A 13,409-nucleotide genomic window follows, 5' to 3' on the forward strand; every position below is an offset into this window, starting at 1 on the left:
TGTGTCATTTGCTGAAATTAGGTAAAGACATGTTTTTTGGAGTGTTTGGTGTCTGCTAGCTTTAGTGGGTGAATATTGGATGAATATTTGGTTTATTTGTTCATAATGTTGGGTTTTGGTTATGATTGTGTCTTTGTTGTGGTTCGGTTATAATGCACGAGAGTCGAGGTTTTTCTCCTTATAGATTCATTTTTTCTCTATTTTAAATTTTTCTCCCTCTTCAGTTAGAACTTTTTAAGTTAAAACACTAAGCCCGACCATGCCGAGCAGAGTTGCTGAGATGACCTCTTACGATCCTCAATATCCCTGGGCTCCCCTGAATTTGAAAAGGGAGTATAGTACTTTGTGTATCGAAAAAAGGATTAAAGCTTTTAAGGGTAAGCAAGTCTTGTGTAAGAATGATGAGAAGGATGTGGTTGTGGGGACCTGCGATTTAGACGAGCCCGTGTGTAGAGATTGAACTCTTCCCCATTTGCAAAAGTTTACCTTTGAATATGCCACCCTTTTTTAGCGACTCGGTTTTCGATTCCCGCTTAGTACCTTTGAGAAAGAGTTATTAACCATGTTGAATTTGGCTCCTGCACTATTACATCCCAACAGCTTGGGTTTTATCTGAGCCTTCAAAATTTTGTGCTTTGATTTAGGGATCGACCTGACTCCTTCTGTATTCCTTTACTTTTTTTAGTTGAAACATAGCTCGTCTAGGCAACTTTTAGCCTCCCAAAGCAGTGCTAGTGGACATGGGCTCTTTACCTTGTACCAGTCTTCTTATAAAGGCTTCAAGGGTGCTTTTGTGAAAATCCTTGCACCTGACCATAACCCTACCTTGCTAGAAGGGTTTCCCTTGTACTGGACGAGGCACCTTACTCCACAAAGTGCTCGACAGATGGAGGAGTTGAGCCTTGTCGAGCGGGAGAGCTATCGCATGCTGGAGGGTTTAGAGGTCATTTTTTACATCCCTAAGATCCTAGAGCTCGAGTTTCACGAAGTAGACTTAAAGTTGTTCATTGGTATATACTTATTTGATTCTGAATATTTTCCTAATGTTGCTCCTTGCTTTCGTGGTATATTGATTCCCCTTGTTTGTGTTTCACAGAACATTAGATGGCCTTTTCACAAAAGGACCTGCTTCGTCGGATTAAACAACAGGAGGTTGCAAAAGTCGAGGCGAGCTCCAAGACTAGGAGTTCTCCCTCGAAAGTGTTGGTTTTTGAGTGTGAGTAAAAGACCACTCAAAGTGATTCCACACTTAAAAGGAAAAGAGTATAGCGTGTAGGTGGAGATCATATTATCTCGAAGATCTCAGAGTCTTCTGACCGCTTCCCTGCTAATGTGGTTCAGTTCGCTGTTATTCGCTTGAAGAAGAGATTCTAGGATGAGGAGTTTCCTCACTTAATGCATGAACGTGCTAATAACTATTATCATACAGATGATGACATGCTTTCTGACCGTAGTATCACTTTAGTTCACGAAGGGCTTCTGCGTTGTCTTCATCAGGCTGAGGCATCCTCTATATTCCTTGTGAGTCGCCTAGAAGTGTCGAAGTAGAAGGAGTCAAAGGCTATTTTCAACCTGGTGCTCTCCAACAAAGAGATTACCCAACTTCAGGTTGAATTGTCCGAGTTCTCCAAAGTCCAAGAAGCTCTGAAGGATAAGGAGACCGAGCTGAAAACGATGAACATTGAAATGGATGAGTTGAAGCCAAAGGTTCAAACATATGGTACCCTAGTAAACGATTTGTCAAGTAAAGAAGAGCTCACCGATCAACTCTGGTATACTCTGAAGGAGGGATTCCAACTCGCTTTGGATCAAGTAAAGATCCTTCATCCTGATGTCGATGTGTCCGGTGCCGACATCACTAAAGAGATAGTGGATGGCCTATTAGTTTATATTTGTTAATGGATAGGAAACTCGATTGTAACTTAGTTTTTTGAGATGCTTTCTATGACGACTGTTTGTATTTAACTTTGAACATCTGTTTGGATAGCTTCAGTGTCTTTAAACATCTTTAACTTTTACTTGTTTGTACTTCAATCTTCTAATCGTTTACTCGTCATACTTGTCATATTTATTGATAATACTTAAGTCTCAAATCGTAGAACCGTGTTAGTGTTTCGTGCTCTAAATACTCAAACAGAACGGTTTCTAAACGTACTGAAGTTTATACCAAGCTCGTAGCGAGGTTGGACCGAGTCATCTCTCAACGTATTAAGGTTTATACCAAGATTGTAGTGAGGTTAGATTGAGTGAGCCCTGCACGTATTGAGATTCATACCAAGCTCGTAGCAAGGTCAGAATGAGTGAGTCGTTAGCGTACCGAGTGAGCCCTTAGCGTACTAACGTTCATGCCGAGCTCGAAGTGAGGTCAAACCGAGTGAGCCCTCAACGTACATAGGTTTATACTAAGCTCGTGGCGAGATCGAATCAAGTGAGCTCTCAGCATATTGAGGTTTATACCAAGCTCGTAACGAGATTGAACCAAGTTAGCCCTTAACGTACTGAGGTTTATACCAAGCTCGTAGCGAGGTCATATCAAGTGAGCCCTTAGCGTAATGAGGTTTATACCAAGCTCTTAGCAAGGACGAACCTAGTAAGCTTCTAGCAATGACGAACCTAGTAAGCCCTCAGCGTACTAAGGTTTATACAAAGTTAGTAGCGAGGTCGAATCGAGTGAGCACTAAACGTACTTAGGTTCATACCAAGCTCATAGCGAGGTCGGATGGAGTGAGCCCTAGCGTACTAAGGTTTATACCAAGCTCGTAGCGAGGTCGGACCTCGTGAGCCCTTAGCTTACTAAGGTTTATTCCAAGTTCGTAACAAGGTCGAACCAAGTGAGTCGTTAGCGTACTGAGGTTTATACCAAGCTCGTGGCAATATCAAACCGAATAAGCTCTCAGCGTTTGAGGTTTATACTAAGCTCGTAGCGAGGTCGAACCGAGTGAGCCATTAGCGTATTAAGGTTTATACCAAGCTCGTAGCTAGGTTAGACCGAGTGATCCCTCAACTTACTGAGATTTAGACCATGCTTGTGGTGAGATCGAACCGAGTGACCTCTCAGCGTATTAAGATTTATACCAAACTCGTAGCGAGGTAGGACCGAGTGAGCCCTGAACGTATGGAGGTTTATACCAAGCTCGTAGTGAGATCAGACCGATTGAGCCCTCAGCGTACTGAGATTTATACCAAGCTCATAGCGAGGTCGGACCTAGTGAGCCCTCAGAGTATTGAGGTTTATACCAAGCTCGTAACGAGGTCGAACCTAGTGAGCCGTAAGCATACTGAGCTTTATACCAAGCTCGTAGCGAGGTCAAACGGAGTTAGCCCTCAACGTACTGAGGTTCATACCAAGCTCGTAGCAAGATCGAATCGAGTGAGCCCTTAATGTACTGACGTTCATACCAAAATCATAGCGATGTTAGACCAAATGAACCCTCAGCGTACTGAGGTTTGTACCAACCTCGTAGAGAGGTCAGAGTGAGCCCTCAATATACTAAGGTTTATACCAAGCTCGGATCGAATTCAGACTAAGTGAGCCCTCAGCGTACTAAGGTTCATACCGAGCTCGAAGCAAGGTCGAACCGAGTGAGCCTTTAACGAACTGAGGTTTATACAAGCTCGTGGCGAGATCGAACTGAGTGAACTCTCAACGTATTGAGGTTTATAACAAGCTCGTAAAGAGGGCGGATCGAGTGAGCCCTTAGCATACTGAGGTTTCTGCCAAGCTTGTAAGGAGGTCAGACCGATTAAGCCCTCAACATATTGAGGTTTATACCAAGCTCGTAGCAAGGTCGGACCTAGTGACCCCTTAGTGTATTGAGGCTTATACCAAGCTCGTAGCGAGGTCGAACTGAGTGAGCCCTTAATGTACTAAGGTTTATACAAAGCTCATAGCGAGATCAAACCGAGTGAACTCTCAACATACTAAGGTTTGTACCAAGCTCGTGGCGAGGGAGCTCTCAGCGTATTGAGGTTTATACCAAGCTCGTAGCGGGGTCAGACCGAGTGAGCCCTTAGCACCAACCTCGTAGCTAGGTCAAACCGAGTGAGCCTTTAACGTATAGAGGTTCGTACCAAGCTCGTAGCGAGGTCAAATCGAGTGAGCCCTCAATGTACTAACGTTCATACCAAGCTTGTAGCTAGGTTAGATCGAGTGAACCCTCAGCAGGTTAGACCGAGTGAACCCTCAGCATATTGAGGTTTGTACCAATCTCGTAGAGATGTCGGACTGAGTGAACCCTCAGTGTACTGAGGTTTATACCAAACTCGAAGCGAGGTCAAACCGAGTAAGCCCTCAGCGTACTAAGGTTCATACTGAGCTCGAAGCGAGGTCAAACCGAGTGAGATCTCAACATACTGAGGTTTATACCAAGCTCTTGTTGAGATCGAACCGAGTGAGTTCTCAGCGTATTGAGTTTTATACGAAGCTCGTAGCGAGGTCTGACTGTGTTAGCCTTTAGTATAGTGAGGTTTATACCAAGTTCGTGACGTTTATACCAAGCTCACAACGAGGTCAGACCAAGGGAGCTCTCAGCGTTCTAAGGTTCATACCGAGCTCGAAGTGAGATCTAACCAAGTGAGCCCTTGACGTACTGAGGTTTATACCAAGCTCGTAGGGAGGTTGGATCGAGTGAGCCTTTAGCGTACTGAGGTTTATACCAAGCTTGTAGCGAGGTCAGACCGATTAATCCCTCAGGGCACTGAGGTTTATACCAAGCTCGTAGTGAGGTTGGACCTATTAAGCCCTTAGTGTACTAAGGTTTATACCAAGTTCGTAGCGAGGTCGAACCGAGTGAGCTCTCAACATACAGAGGTTTATACCAAGCTCGCGACAAGATCAGACCAAGTAAGCTCTCAGCGTATTGAGGTTTATACCAAGCTCGTAGCGAGGTCGGACTGAGTGAGCCCTTTGCATACTAAGGTTTATACCAAGCTCGTAGCTAGGTCAGACCGAGTGATCCCTAAGCGTACAAAGGATTAGACCAAGCTCAAACCGAGGTCAGAGTTATTAAGACCTCAGCGTACTAAAGTTTATACCTACCTCGTAGCGAGGTCGAACTGAGTGAGCCCTCAACGTACTGAGGTTCATACCAAGCTCGTAGCGAGATCGGATCGAGTGAGTCCTCAACGTACTAACGTTCATACCAAGCTCGTAGCGATGTTGGACCAAATGAACCCTCAACGTACTGAGGTTTGTACCAACCTCGTAGAGAGATCAAACCAAGTGAGCTCTCAACGAACTAAGCTTTATACCAAGCTCGTGGCGAGGTCAGATTGAGCGAGCCCTTAGCGTATTGAGATTTATACCAAGCTCGTAGCGATGTCAAACCGAGTGAGCCCTTAGCGTACTGAGGTTTATAACAAGCTCGTAGCGTGGTCGGATCGAGTGAGCACATAGCGTAATGAGGTTTATACCAAGCTCGTAGCTAGGTCGAACCGAGTGAGCCTTCAACGTACTAAGGTTCGTACAAAGCTTGTAGCGAGGTCGGATCCAGTGAGCCCTCAACGTATTGACGTATGTACCAAGCTCGTAGCGTGATTGGACCGAGTGAACCCTCAGCATACTGAGGTTTGTACCAATCTCGTAGAGAAGTCGAACTGAGTGAGCACTCAATGTACTGAGGTTTATACCAAACTCAGAGCGAGGTCAAACCGAGTGAGCTCTTAGCCTACTAAGGTTCATAGTGAGCTCAAAGCGACGTCGAACCGAGTGAGCCCTCAACGTATTGAGGTTTATACCAAGCTCGTGGCGAGATCGAACCAAGTGAGTTCTCAGCGTATTGAGTTTTATACCAAGTCCTTAGCGAGGTCGGACCGAGTGAGCCCTGAGTATAATGAGGTTTAAACCAAGTTTGTGACGTTTATACCAAGCTCACAGCGAGGTCAGACCGAGGGAGCCCTCAGCATACTAAGATTCATATCGAGCTAGAAGTGAGATCTAACCGAGTGAGCCGTTAACATACTGAGGTTTATACCAAGCTTGTTGCGAGATTAAACTGATTTTATACCAACCACGTAGCGAGGTCGGATCGAGTGAGCCCTTAGCGTACTGAGGTTTATACCAAGCTTGTAACAAGGTCAGACCGATTGAGCCCTCAGCGTACTAAACATACCAAGCTCGTAGCGAGGTCTGACCTAGTGAGCCCTAAGTGTACTAAGGTTTATACCAAGCTCGTAGTGAGATCGAACCGATTGAGCTCCCAGCGTACGTATGTTTATACCAAGCTTGTGGCGAGATCAAACTGAGTAAGCTCTCAGCGTATTGAGGTTTATATTAAGCTCGTAGCGAGGTAGGACCGAGTGATCTCTTAGCGTACTAAGGTTTATATCAAGCTCGTAGCTATGTCAGACCAAGTAATCCCTAAGCGTACTGAGGATTAGACCAAGCTCGAACCGAGGTCAGATCGAGTGAGCCCTTAATGTGCTAAGGTTTATACCAAGGTTGTAGCGAGGTCTGACCGATTGAGCCCCCAGCGTACTGAGGTTTATACCAAGCTCGTAGCGATGTTGGACTTAGTGAGTCGTCAATGTATTGAGGTTTTTACCAAGCTCGTAGGGACGTCGAACCAAGTGAGCCCTCAACATATTGAGGTTTATACCAATCTCGTAGCGCGATCAAACCGAGTGAGCTCTCAGCATACTGAGGTTTATACCAAGCTCATGTCGAGATCAAACCGAGTGAGCTCTCAGCGTATTGAGGTTTATACATAGCTCGTAGCGAGGTCGGACCAAGTGAGCCCTTAATGTATTGAGGTTTATACCAAGTTTGTAGCGAGGTCAAACCGATTGGGCCCTCAACATACTGAGGTTTATACCAAGCTTGCAACGAGGTCAGACCAAGTGAACCCTAAGCGTAGTGAGGTTTGTACCAACAGCGTAGAGAGGTCGGACTGAGTGAGCCCTTAGTGTACTGAGGTTTATACCAAGCTCAGAGCGAGGTCAGACTGAGTGAGCTCTCAGCATACTGAGGTTTATACCAAGCTCGTGGCGAAGTCAAATTGCGTGAGCTCTCAACGTATTGAGATTTATACCAAACTCATAGCGAGGTCGGACCAAGTGAGCCCTTAGCGTACTAAATTTTATACCAAGCTTGTAGCTAGGTCAGACCGAGTGATCACTCAGTGTACTGAGGTTTAGACCAAGATCGTAGTGAGGTCGAACCGAGTGAGCCCTAAACGTACTGAGGTTCATACCAGGCTCTTTGCGAGATTGAATCGAGTTTGCCCTCAACATACTAACGTTCATACCAAGCTTGTAGCGAGGACAAATCGAGTGAGCCCTCAATGTACTGAGCTTTATTCCAAGCTCATAGCGATGTCGAATTGAGTGAGCCCTCAATGTACTGAGGTTCATACCAAGCTCGTAGCAAGGTCGGATCGAGTGAGCCCTCAACATAATGATTTTTATACCAAGCTCGAAGCGAGATCAAACTGAGTGAGCTCAAAGCGTACTGAGGTTTATACCAAGCTCTTGTCGAGATCGAACCAAGTGAGCTCTCAACGTATTGACGTTTATACCAAGCTCGTAGCGAGGTCGAACCGAGTGATTCCTCAACGTACTAAGGTTTATCCCAAGCTCGTAGCGAGGTCGGACCTAGTGAGCTCTCAACGTACTGAGGTTTATACCAAGCTCGTAGCTAGGTCGAACCGAGTGAGCCCTTAACGTACTAACATTAGGACCAAGCTTGTAATGAAGTCAGACCGAGAGAACCCTCAACGTATTGAGGTTGGTACCAACCTCGTATAGAGGTCGGCTCGAGTGAGCCTTTAGTGCACTGAGGTTTATACCAAGCTCAAAACGAGGCAGAACGAGTAAGCCTTCAACGTACTGAGATTTATACCAAGCTCGTGGTGAAATGGAACCGAGTGACCTCTCAACGTATTGAGGTTTATACAAAGCTCGTAGCAAGGTCGGATTGAGTGAACCTTGACGTACTGAGTTTTATACCAAGCTTGTAGCGAGGTCAGACCGATTGAGCTCTAAGCATACTGAGGTTTATACCAAGCTCGTAGCGAGGTTGGACCTAGTGACCCCTCAGTGTAATGAGGTTTATACGGAGCTCGTAGTAAGGTCGAACTGAATGAGCCATCAACGTACTAAGATTTATACCAAGCTCTTAGCGAAATCAAACCTAGTGAGCTCTCAACGTATTGACGTTTATACCAAGCTCGTAGCGAGTTTTAACCGAGTGAGCCCTTAGCATACTGAGGTTTATACCAAACTCGTAGTGCAGTCGAACTTAGTGAGCCCTCAGCGTACGAGTGTTTATACCAAGCTCGGAGCACAGTCAAACCGCGTGAACCCTCAACGTACTGAAGTTTATACCAAGCTCGTAGCGAGGTCGGACCGAGTGAGCCCTTAGCGTACTGAGGTTTATACCAAGCTCGTACCAAGGTCAGACCGAGTGAGCCCTCAGCTTACTAAGGTTTATACCAAACTCCTAGCAAAGTCGGACCTAGTGAGCCCTAAGCCTACTGAAGTTTATACTAAGCTCGTAGCGATGTCGAACCGAATGAGCCCTTAACGTACTAAGGTTCAAACCAATCTCGTCATGAGGTCGAATCAAGTAAGCCCTCAACGTATTGACGTTCATACCAAGCTCGTAGCGTGGTCAGACCTAGTGAACCCTGAGCATACCGAGGATTGTACCAACCTTGTAGAGAGGTCGGAATGAGTGAGCCCTCACTGTACTAAGATTTGTACCAAGCTCAGAACGAGGTCAGACCGAGTGATCCCTCATCGTACTAACGTTCATACTGAGTTCGAAGCGTTGTCGAACCGAGTGAGCCCTCAACGTACTGAGGTTTATACCAAGCTCGTAGCGAGGTCGGACCTAGTGAGCCCTCAGCGTATTGAAGTTTATACCAAGCTCGTAGCGAGGTCAAACCGACTCGGCCCTCAACATAGTGAGGTTTATACCAAGTTTGTAGCGATGACAAATCGAATGAGTCCTCAACGTACTGACGTTCATACCAAGCTCGTAGCGAGGTCGGATTGAGTGAGCGCTCAGTGTACTGAGGTTTATACCAAGATCAGAGCACGGTCAGACCAAGTGAGCCCTTAGCATACTGAGGTTCATACCAAGCTCGTAACGAGGTCGAACCAAGTGAGCCCTTAGCGTGCTGAGGTTTATACCAAGCTCGTAGCGAGGTCAGAACGAGTGAGCTCTCAGCGTACTGAGGTTTGTACCAACCTTGTAGAGAGGACGGACCGAGTGAGACCTTAGCGTATTGAGGTTTATACCAAGCTCGTAGCGATGTCAGTGAGCCCGTAATTTACTAAGGTTTATACCAAGCTCGTAGTGAGGTCAAACCGAGTGAACCCTCAATGTACTAAGGTTTATACCAAGCTTGTAGCGAGGTGGGATCGAGTGAAACCTCAACGTAGTGAAGTTTGTACCATGCTCGTAGCGAGATCAAACCAAGGGAGTTCTCGACGTACTAAGGTTTATACCAAGCTCGTGGCGAGGTCAGATCGAGCGAGCCCTTAGCATATTGAGATTTATACCAAGCTCGTAGCGATGTCAGACCAAGTGAATCATGAGTGTACTGAGATTATACCAAGCTCGTAGCGAGGTCGGACCTAATGATCCCTCATCGTACTAAAGTTTATACCAAGCTCATAGCGATGTCGGACCGAATAAGCCCTCAACGTACTGAGGTTCATACCAAGTTGTCGTGACGTCGGATCAAGTGATCCCTCAACGTATTGACGTTCATACCAAGCTCGTAGCGAGGTCAGACCTAGTGAACCTTCATCATACCAAGTATTGTACCAACCTCGTTGAGAGGTCGGATTGAGTGAGCCCTCACTGTACTAAGATTTGTACCAAGCTCGGAACGAGGTCAGACCAAGTAAGCCCTTATTGTACTAACGTTCATACTGAGCTTGAAGTGAGGTCGAACAGAGTGAGCCCTCGACATACTAAGGTTTATACCAAGCTCGTAGCGAGGTCAAACCGACTCAACGGTCAACGTAGTGAGATTTATACCAAACTCGTAGCGATGTCAAACCGAGTGAGCCCTCAACGTACTAAGGTTCATACTAAGCTCGTTGTGAGGTCAGATCGAATTCACCCTCAGCGTACTGACGTTCATACCAAGCTCGTAGCAAGGTCAAACCGAGTGAACCCTCAACGTACTGAGGTTTATATCAAGCTCGTAGCGAGGTCGGACCGAGTGATCCCTTAGTGTATTGAGGTTTATACCAAGCTCGTAGTGATGTCAGACTGAGTGACCCCTCAGCGTACTGAGGTTTAAAACAATCTCGTAGCAAGGTCAGACCTAGTGAGCCCTCATCATACTGAGGTTCATACCAAGCTCGTCGCGAGGTCACCTAGTGAAACCTCAACGTAGTGAGGTTTGTACCAAACTCATAACGAGATCAAACTGAGTGAGCTCTCAGCATACTAAGGTTTATACCAAGCTCGTGGCGAGTTCAAATCGAGTGAGCCCTTAGCGTATTGAGGTTTATACCAAGCTCGTAGTGATGTCAGACCAAGTGAGTCCTCAACATACTAGATTTAAAACAAACTCGTAGTGAGGTCGGACCTAGTGAGCCATCATATTGAAGTTTATACCAAGCTCGTAACGATGTCGAACCGAGTGAGCCCTTAACGTACTGAGGTTCACACCAAGCTCATCGCGAGGTCGACCTAGTGAGACCTCAACGTACTGAGGTTTATACCAAGCTCATAGAGAGATTGGACCTAGTGAGCACTCAGTGTACTGAAGTTTTTACCAAGCTTGTAGCAAGGTCGAACCGAGTGAGCCCTCAACGTACTGAGGTTCATACCAAGCTCGTAGCGAGGACATATCGAGTGAGCCCTCAACGTACTGACGTTCATACCAAGCTCGTAGCGAGGTTGGACCGAGTGAAACCTCAGCGTATTGAGGTTTGTACCAACCTCGTAGAGAAGTCGGACTGAGTGAGCGTTAAGTGTACTGAGATTTATACCAAGCTCAAAGCGAGGTCAGACCAAGTGAGTCCTCAACATACTGAGGTTCATACTGACCTCGAAGCAAGGTCGAACTGAGTGAGCCCTCAACGTACTGTGGTTTATACCAAGCTCGTGGCGAGACCGAACCGAGTGAGTTCTAAGCGTATCGAGCTTTATACCAAGCTTGTAGCAAAGTCGGACCGAGTGAGCCCTCGGTATAGTGAGGTTTATACCAAGTTCGTGAGGTTTATACCAAGCTCAAAGCGAGGTCAGACTGAGTCAACCCTCAACACACTGTGGTTCGTACCAAGCTCTAAGCGACGTCGAACCGAGTGTACCTTAATGTACTAAGGTTTATACCAAGCCTGTGGCGAGATCAATCCAAGTGAGCTCTTAGTGTATTGAGGTTTATACCAAGCTCGTAGCGAGCTCAGGCCGATCGAGCCCTCAGCATACTGAGGTTTATACCAAGCTCATAGTGACATCGGACCTAATGAACCCTTAGTGTACTGAGGTTTATACCGAGCTCGTAGTGAGGTCGAACTGAATGCCTTCAACGTCTCTGAGTTTTATACCAAGGTCGTACAGAGATCAAACTCAGTGAGCTCTCAACGTGCTGAGGTTTATACCAAGCTCGTGGGGAGATCGAACCGAGTGAGCTCTCAGCGTATTGACGTTTATACCAAGCTCGTAGTGAGGTCAGACCGAGTGAGCCCATAGCGTACTAAGGTTTATACCAAACTCATAGCGATGTTGGACCTAGTGAGCCCTCAACATACTGGTGTTTATACAAAGCTCGTAGCGAGATCAAACCAAGTGAGCTCTCAACGTACTAAGATTTATATCAAGCTCGTAACGAGGTCAGACCGAGTGAGCCTTTAGTGTATTGAGATTATACCAAGTTTGTAGCGAGGTCGAACCTAATGAGCCCTCATCATACTGAAGTTTATTCCGAGCTCGTAGCAATGTCGAACCGAGTGAACCCACAACGTACTGAGACTCATACCAAGCTCGTAGTGAGGTTGAACCGAGTGAGCCCTCAACGTACTTAGGTTTATACCAAGCTCGTAGCGAGGTCGAACCTATTGAGCCCTTAGCGTACTGAGGTTTATACCAAGCTCGTGGCGAGGTCGAACCGAGTGAGCCCTCAACGTACTGAGGTTTATACCAAGCTCGTAGCAAGATCGAACCGAGAGAGCTATCAACATATTGAGGTTTATACCAAGCTCGTATCGATGTTGGACTGAGTCGGCATTCAGAATAGTGAGGTTTATACCAAGTTCGTATCGAGGTCGGACTGAATGAGCCCTCAGCGTACTGAGGTTTGTACCAACCTCGTAGAGAGGTCGGACTGAGTGAACCCTCAGTGTACTAAGGTTTATACCAAGCTCGGAGCAAGGTCAAACCGAGTGAACCCTCAAACATACTAAGGTTCATATCGACCTCGTAACAAGGTCGAACCGAGTGGGCCCTCAACATACTGAGGTTTATACCAATCTTGTGGCGAGATCGAACTGAGTGAGCTCTCAGCGTATTGAGGTTTATACCAAACTCGTAACAAGGTTAGACCGAGTGTGCCTTTAGCGTACTGAGGTTTATACCAAGCTCGTAGCAAGGTCAGACCGAGTGAGCCCTCAGCTTACTAAGGTTTATACCAAGCTCATAGCAAGGTCGGACCTAGTGAGCCCTCAGCCTACTGAAGTTTATACCAAGCTCGTAGGGAGGTCGAACCGAGTGAGCCCTCAATGTACTTAGGTTTATACCAAGCACGTAGTGAGGTCGAACCTATTGAGTCCTTAGCGTACTAAGGTTTATACCAAGCTCGTGGCGAGGTCGAACCGAGTGAGCCCTCAACGTACTGAGGTTTATACTAAGCTCGTAGCGAGATCGAACCGAGAGAGCTATCAACATATTGAGGTTTATACCAAGCTCATATCGATGTTGGACCGAGTCAGCATTCAGAATAGTGAGGTTTATACCAAATTCGTATTGAGGTCGGACTGAGTGAGCCCTTAGCGTACTGAGGTTTATACCAATCTCTTAGCGAGGTCGATCCAAGTGAGCCCTCAACGTACTGAGTTATATTCCAAGCCAAATACAAAAATGCAGGAAAAGACGGGATTAGTTTGAATGACCCACCTCGTTAGAAAAGCCTCTGATATGGTAGGGAAAAAGAGTGTAGGGGAATTTATTGGCGTGATCCTCCGATGTGAGGATGTTCTATTGAAGAGAATCGTTGTGTTATTCCTAGTTGATGACATGTGTGTCGTACTTAGGTACTTGTGAACTGGGTTCCATTGTCAGATATAAGGCAACGAGGAACACCAAAGCGGCAAACTATGTTCTTCTAGATGAACTTCTCCACTCTGGAGGTCGTGATGGAAGCTATCGGCTCGGCCTCTATCCATTTCGTCAAATACTCTATTGCTACGATGAGGTAATTTAACTTTAGAGTTGTTATAGGGAAAGGGCC

Source organism: Vigna unguiculata, chromosome 3 (assembly GCF_037176805.1).
Source record: "Vigna unguiculata cultivar grain cowpea cultivar isolate G323 ecotype 2 chromosome 3, ASM3717680v1, whole genome shotgun sequence".
Lineage (NCBI taxonomy): Eukaryota > Viridiplantae > Streptophyta > Magnoliopsida > Fabales > Fabaceae > Vigna > Vigna unguiculata.